This window comes from Fistularia commersonii, chromosome 2 (genome assembly GCF_037954325.1).
Source record: "Fistularia commersonii isolate RoL2024-O1a breed Wild chromosome 2, RoL_Fcom_v1.0, whole genome shotgun sequence".
In the NCBI taxonomy this organism is placed as follows: domain Eukaryota; kingdom Metazoa; phylum Chordata; class Actinopteri; order Syngnathiformes; family Fistulariidae; genus Fistularia; species Fistularia commersonii.
This window is the reverse complement of record NC_141285.1, coordinates 18,979,064-18,987,205: the sequence shown is the minus strand read 5'-3', so window position 1 is coordinate 18,987,205 and position 8,142 is coordinate 18,979,064.

Sequence of the window (8,142 nt, the reverse complement as noted above, 5' to 3'; positions counted from 1 at the left end):
TCAAATTGTATAACAACATGCTTATGCTCATGGTTAGCATCAATGAGGAAACTCTGCAAATTCTATTTATTTCATCCGAAAAAGATTAAGGTTCAAATTTCAAAGTGTTTATTGTCACATGCACAGTGTAGAAACATGTTTCCCTGTACAGTGAGATTCCTACTTTGCTGTCTACAGTGCATTTGGATATGTGCTGATAGGAAGAGTGTAAACATTAATATAAATATGATTATGGATATGAATATGAACAGTGCAATACACCAGTGGCAGTGCAATAAGATATTAAATGAATGAACCCCTAACAGTGTCTCTATGAGAGGTGTCTTATTGCCCAAGAAATTCTTCTCTTTGCCATTGTATAAGGAAGCCCAAATCTATTGCCGGCTACTAAGTATCTTGTGTTTGGTATTTTATATGTTCATATTGTCCCGCAATCATATTGCCTATTGGTGTTTGTTTGGTATTAGCCGAAGTCATTAAAAAAAAATCAATAATGTAGTTTTGTTTCAGAAGTTTGTCGTTGATCTTCTCCTTGCCAGTTAATCTGGAAGGCAGCTTTTATTGCCTGCATGTGTTTTTTTGTCTCTCTGTCTGGCAGTGATATGAATAAAAGAACTGGTGACTTGTATCTCACGCCTCAAGCCAAGATATATTTGCCTGCTGACTGTTTTTTTTTTTCTTCTCTTCTCTTCCTTTTGCCTCTGTTTTGCCTGTGTTTTCCTTTTTTTGCTCTGTGTTTGTGTACATTCACAGTGGATGAAAATCACAGACTCAGGAAGATGCAGTCATGAGCATTTATTTTCTATCCTTTTCTTTATCCTTTCCTTCCCCTTTTCAGCTCCGTGAAACTTAGTCGGTCAAACAAACTCCGAGCTAGCGTCTGTGCTGGGGGTCCCTGGAGAGCAACCCCAGCATAATAGCCGGGTGGAGTGGGCCGGTTAGTGAAGGGGAGGGGAAATGAATAGCATTCTACGGTGCTTTCCAAAAACCCTGCCTCCTTACAACCTACACCGAGCTGAATTTGACCGTATTTATCTCAGCTCGCAGGCCAACCAGCAATTGACGAAGGATTCTTCTTCTTCTTCTCCTCCCTTCAGCTTTTTCTTTCAGAGGTCGCCACAGCAAAACAACCTTTGCCATGTAACCCTATTCTCTGTATCCTCCTCTCTCACACCAGTTTACCGTCATATCCTCTCTCATCACGTCCATAAATCTTCTAGCAATTGATTAAGGATAGAGGCAAAAAAATGTGGTTGTCTCACACTGATGCTTTTGTGGGAAATACTGTGGTCAGCCTTGTAATTTGCACATTTTAGATGTGTTTCACCATTTCTACATTCCTGATTCAGTTATCCCATGCTTAAATTCTCCCCCCTAATTCCTCTTTTCTCAAGGCGCGAATGCACATGCTGACATGACGGACGCCATGTGCACGTGCGAATTCCCCATTTATGTACGACGTATATTCCTACGCCGACGTCACTCTCTACTTGTTGTCTGTGAACTACAGAGGAGTCGGTCACAACATAGCAGTAAATCTGAAAGGCAGGCTGATAAACTGAAGTGTCAGTGACAGTTTGACTCCCTCCTCTTAGATACCTTTCTGGACAGAAGGTATCTAAAGAAAAGCAACCCTGAAACCTTCTTTTGCCACATCCCTTCATCTTTCTCATTATGAGGGAATGTCGAAGGAAGGACAGAATGATAAAAAGGTCCAGTACGGGGGAGGAAGGGGGCATCCAAATCTCAGACAGGCGTGAATTGCATCAACTGACTCACTTAAGTATGGTACACAAAAACACCGACTTACTCCAGCTGCATTGTTTGATTTTTGGAAGGCACACACAGAGTGTACACAAACAACACAGAAGCAGGGCTCATATTAAGAGAACACATGCAATGCAAACATGGGAAAGGGCCTTTGTATTTTGGAAGAAATGCAAACCTTCAGGAACTCGGGATCGTTGCAGATCTATTGTCCTCTCCGTCTGCTGGCTGTGATGGCACACGGTGTGCAGTATGTATTTGTGCTTTGTGAAACTTTTACACAATGGGCAGCCTTGCTTATGTTGTGTGTGTGCGTGTAAAAAGCCATGAAAGGCCAGACACGAGTGAATTGCCTCCAAAAAGCCAAGCAGAAGAATGATAGCTTCTGTCTCTGTCGGATAATCTGTAGGTGTAACCCCTCTCAAAAAAAATGATAGTATTAGATTTTCTAGGATCTGATTACCTTGAGGCTTTGCCTGGGAAAAGCAAAGTGGGTGCAATACATGATGTACTACTTCAACAGAGATAATGGTAAGCTGCTGATGCTTCTTCAAGGCTTTTCTAAGCACTCTAATTTTCCTTCTAGCCAGATCCTTGCCAGATCAAACAGAACTATCTGTGCCCATCCTTGAGAGAGACCCACACCAAAGTAACAACAACGGCTCACAAAGATTAACAACTTTCAGTACTCGGTGGGAACCTGAAACACTGAAACCAGACAAATCAAAAAATATCTTCTCCTAAGGCTTTTTGTGGCATTCCAAAATCCTGTTTGTTGTTCCTCCTTTCACATTCTCAGGAAGACAAGGAACATTCGGTATTCGGCTGATGTTTCTTAATTCAGCCCTCAGAACAAAATGCAGGTGTTGGTGAATTTTTTTTTAAAGGAGTATATACAGGACTGTCTCAGAAAATTAGAATATTGTGATAAAGTTCTTTATGTTCTGTAATGCAATTACAAAAACAAAAATGCCATACATTCTGGATTCATTACAAATCAACTGAAATATTGCAAGCCTTTTATTATTTTAATATTGCTGATTATGGCTTACATCTTTAGAAAACTCAAAAATCCTATCTCAAAATATTAGAATATCATTAAAAAGTAATTTTTGTTTTTTTAATTGCATTACACAAGATAAAGAACTGTATCACAATATTCTAATTTTCTGAGACAGTCCTGTAGGTATTTAGGGGATGCAGAAATACATTTAATCTTCAGCTAGTAAACGTTAAGTTATTACAAAGTCTCTTGAAGGTTTTAATTTTATAATACATTTGCACACTTTTGAAAACGCATCTTTTCCCCATTTTTATTGGGAATATTCCAACAATATTAATTCATATTAATTAGTTTCTGGCTGCCTCAGTCCGATGTTGTCAGCTCTGTTTGTTGAACAGACGAAAACCAAACAGTTTATCCACAGACTTAATTGAAACATAATATGCGTTTTCATGTTAATTTGTTATCTTCCCCGTCGCTTATGTCTGCAGTGATAGCATCAATGACTGCTGCCTTCTTGTCTGCCCGTGATTACAGACATGTTACTTTGGTCAGCGCCTTTCCTGTGCACACCCTCAGGATCGTGCCGAAGGGTGGTGGAAAGCTCTGATGCTTGATGAGTCCCTCTCACTCTATGCCACAGCAGGACATGGTTGCGCAGCTACTGACCATTGTGTGGTCTGCAAGCTCACACCACTACAAATAGTGACAATAAATGAATATCTAAGCAAGGCAAAACTGAGAATCAGCAGATTTACACAAAATCCTCTTTGTATTGTAAATAAGAATTCAGCAGATTTGTAATTGTATACAGTGGGTCAAATTGTCAAATCTTCTGTGGTGATAGCACAATAATAGATATTGCTCTGAATGGATCACCTTTTGTACGAAAAATCACAAGAGAGAAAGTGTAGATGATGCCGGCATCGGAAGTTCAGAGTGTATTTTGACAGAACTCTCTCTCTGATAGTTTTGTCATCCAACACGTTTAGGAGTAGCTCTGTAAACAACCATGTTTTCAAATGTGCAAATAGCCAGGTGTCTAACGTGGCCTATTTAGATGACAAGGATGGGGAAATGTGTTTTGGCTCAAGGTTAAACAAGACTTTCACTATATGGATTTCTGAAATCCAAGTGCACATCCATTATCACCCCAGGTGGAAGCCATATTGTTTCAGGCTGTAACAAACAGGCATACCTCCTGAAAGACAAGACTCCACCTCGAAATGTTAAAGGTACGCAGACACCTGGGTTGGTTCATTTTCCACTGATGAAACTGTTGCTGATGAGTCACTTTTCTCAAGAGTTCTGACTCAACTCACATTGCAAAACTGAAGACAATAGGGCTTTGAAACAGCAGTTGACAACAAGAGGGCCTGGATCCTGGTTAAAAATAAAATGAAAGTGCTGTTTGACCATGTAACTACTTGAGTTAACCATGAACATTTGCGCTTGAACATTTTGTCTATAATTCTCAGAGGCAAATCTGCAAGTGTAACTATCGCTTTATTTTTTGACTCAATTAATTGTTGCTCTCTTAAAAATGGCCAGGTGTTATACATTTACTGTAGTTTGTTGAATGGTGCTGTGCCAGACATTTTTTGTCTTAGTATATTGTGAGGTTTATCTTTTAATATCCCAATCCTATTCCCTTCCTATGCTTTCCTATCATATGCCTGATTTTATTTACTTTAGCACTATCCAGGGTTTTAGCTCTTTGCTCCCTAGATGTTTATGAAATGGACTTTTGAAGTACTAAATACAAGCCAAGCTGTTGTGTATAAATGAAAGCATTTTTTTGTTGAAACTAATACGACATAGCAGTCCTTTCAACTATATTTCGTGTTTCTGTGAACCCCATTATTACTTTTTGCCTCAAGTACTGAGTTGTAGTCAATTCTTGTTAAATGCCCTTTAATGCTTCATAAATTTGGCCACTCTTGATTCACACCACGAGGAGGGTTCTACAGACAAGTTCAACCATGTGTCGGGTGAATGAATGTGCACCAGTCTCTGCATCAACATGTCTATTTCAGGCCTGCATTGTGTGTCACTCAATCAGCACTGTGTATGTAGTAAGTCAACATCCAATCTCTAGTGTGTGCTAACGGTTCGCTCACAAAGACGAAGGATTCATAGAAAAATGTATGTTTCCTTTCTCTGTAATTGCACTTTTCCTTCATTTCATTAAAGCACATACACATACACACACTCACGCGCACACACTCATTTGCAGCAACATACTGTATACTCACACAGAATGGGAAATGTTTGGCTGGCATGGCAACCTATTTCCAAAATGGAATAAAAACTTGGCAACATATGTGTTGTCAAATTGTCTGTGGTCCTACGGCACGCCTTTTTCCTGTAATAGGAGAGCACTTTGTTGGGCTGGCAACATCAGCTCTTTGAGGAACACATTTGAATGAGTTGCAAAGCACATGAACACCAAACAATGTTGCCATCTGCTCCCCATAAACTCAGATTTACGGACTGTGGTGCAATGTGAAGTGTGTATTTGCTGGGGTTTCTCTTATCACTCTCTTTTGATTCCACATGACAGCTACAAGGAAAATCTACTAAACTAATTATGTTGATCCACAATATCCCCCATGCAAATTGTGTATTTAAGTATGAATGCAGCTTATTTGATTATCTTATAAGAGTATTCAATCTAGATGGGAATTGCAGATTTATTCTGCAGTAGAAAAGGGATTAAATCTCAACTGTTTTTGTTATCAAGCACATTAAAAGAACACACCTGAAAGGGATTGAATGTTTAATTTGTGCATGTTTCAAAACATGGCAGCCTTTTTTCTGTCAAATATCCACGTAATTGTTGTCTCTCTCTATGAGTTGCTAATCTGAAGTAGAATTATCTTCAGAAATCTGCATGAATAGGCATGGTCTTCAGGGATTTCCAGGCTCTCTTGGGTGGCTGGCATTTAACAAAACCAGCCATTATAGTGTATTATAAAGATGTAAATCACACAGAGATATAGAGGTGAAAGGGAGGGAAAAGCATTCATAGAAACCATGGCGACAAAGTGTTTGGTTGCATTCTGTCAACTTAGAGAGGAGAAATAGTCAATCAGTGACATGCGACACTGGTGGCCACCTGTTTAACTCGGATAGGTGTCTGCTAACACATAGGAGCAGCTACAGGTATAAATGGAGGGACAGTTGAACCCCAATGTTCTGCATATGAGGATTTATTTGACCAACCAGAGGTACAAGATGTACCGTGCAGATTTTTGATACCGTGGGCTGATTCAACAGTAGTGATAAGGGACAGTCGGTATCTGGAGGAGAGCGATATTTTTGCTTGAGAGAAATAAATCCTAAAAAATCCTAATACGGGCACATTTTAATCCCATTAAATGATTCTTCATAGAGTTTTCTTGTTGCCCCCCAAGACAATAGTGTTTGATATGTTATGGAACCACATGTTTTTTTAAAAAAACAAGATAGTTTCATGATAAAAAAAACAACTGAATTTTCATAACTAGAAATGCATTTACAGCATGCACACATACATACATGCATACATACATACATACGTACATACATACATACATACATACATACATATACTGAAGCACACAGCAGCACTTGAGCAAATAGTAAATGCAACAAAGTGTTAGGTGTGTTTACTTTTCAATCTTTTTGATTTGAATCATATCTCCTTCCAGAAATTCATAAATACCTCTTCATTCATCTTTCACGCTAGCACATGCTGGTACCACTCCACTGAAATTTGCATACACACAGATGCAAATACTATTCCAGAGAAGCTTTTCAGATCAAAAAAGGATTAGATCCCCCGTGGATGGAAATATGCACCATTTTACAATGAAAACTACACACATGAAATTAAAGCATTATTCTGATTAAAAACAGAGTTTAATCAGTCCATTTTTTTTATATTAGTCCAAAACGTGCTGTATTTTGAGTGAATTGTGTAGATATACTGTGATTTGATGATTAAGTGAACTTATTTGATTTTTCATTTTTTAAAATACAGTACATGACGAAAACATGACCAAAAATACAATTAGACCAGAGAGGACTGGTGTTGCTTTTGTGATGTGTTTTTATGTATTGTTTTAGATTACAGTGTAAAGGTTGTTTTTGCGGGGTTTCTGGTGAAGTAATGCATTTCTGTGCAGTTTACTGGAAATTAACCACTCGATTGTGAGGGAAAAACCAAAAGGTCAAGTTTCTGTACTTGCATGGTTTGAAACCTTTCTAAATGTGTAATTAGGGGAAGACATACTGAGGACGTACTATGTCAACAGCTGAATATGTGATCCTTGAATGAAATAGTATCTTGGAGTTTGCAATGGATTTTGCAACAGAGGGTAACCGATATGCCAGGATGTATGACTGAAGTATTGAGATTAGAGTAAAAATGATGTGCTGAAAACGTAATCATAATTCAAGTTAAAATATGATGAGATTTGTCAGTTATGCATGGCTTTTAGATGAAATGTGTTTGGTTAACCAGATTTTTAAGAGTATCTAGATTTACTTGGTTATGTAGCTATTTATTTTCCCCTCTTTTTTGTCCTTTTTGCATCTTATGTTGTGACTTATCCTCTGCTGTGTTGCGTTATCTGTCCCTAAGCGTCTGTAAACCTGCGCTCTGCACAGATATGGTTTTACAAGAACAACCTGAGAATCCCGTTCTTGTCTCAGATGGTGTCAACGCCGGTATCTCACAACTTTAAGATAAAATTACTCTCAATTGTTGGGTTTGATTACCGTCCAGCAGGACGTGAAAAATACACAACACCTTAAAAGGCAAGCAAAAATAAAGAAGAACATTACGTCACTATACAACCCCCCCCTCTGAAGTTCTCAGAGTATAGCTCAAGCATTTTGCTGACAATGTAAAAGGCAGCTTGCTTTGAAAACAAAGCCAATGTTTTCTCACGTGTAATCGAGGCTGTGCAGTCTAGGGCTCTGTGAATTTGTGTAACATGAACTTTCCTGTCTCTCTCTTTCTTTCTCTCTCTCCAGTGTCTACATTTGCCAACCGCAACTACAATGCTCCCTATTTATAGCAGTTTTACCTCAAATATTAACTCTCTCCCCCTGCTTAGCCTGCTGTTTCCTGCCAGAAAGGAAACACGTGTGTGCTTGTTTGTGAGGGAGGTTTACTGACCTTTGGGAGAAGCTGGTAACGGCACTGCTGTCGATGACGACGACACTGTTTCCAGTCTTTTGTGTCAAGTGTCAGGGAGGTGTGAAAAACTGTCTAAATCTCTCACTTGCATCAGTGCTATTTCCCTGACTATGTTCAATCTGGTAAAATTAAGAGGGCTATTGCTATAAACTTTTGTTGGTGAGAACCAGGTGACAGGGTAACG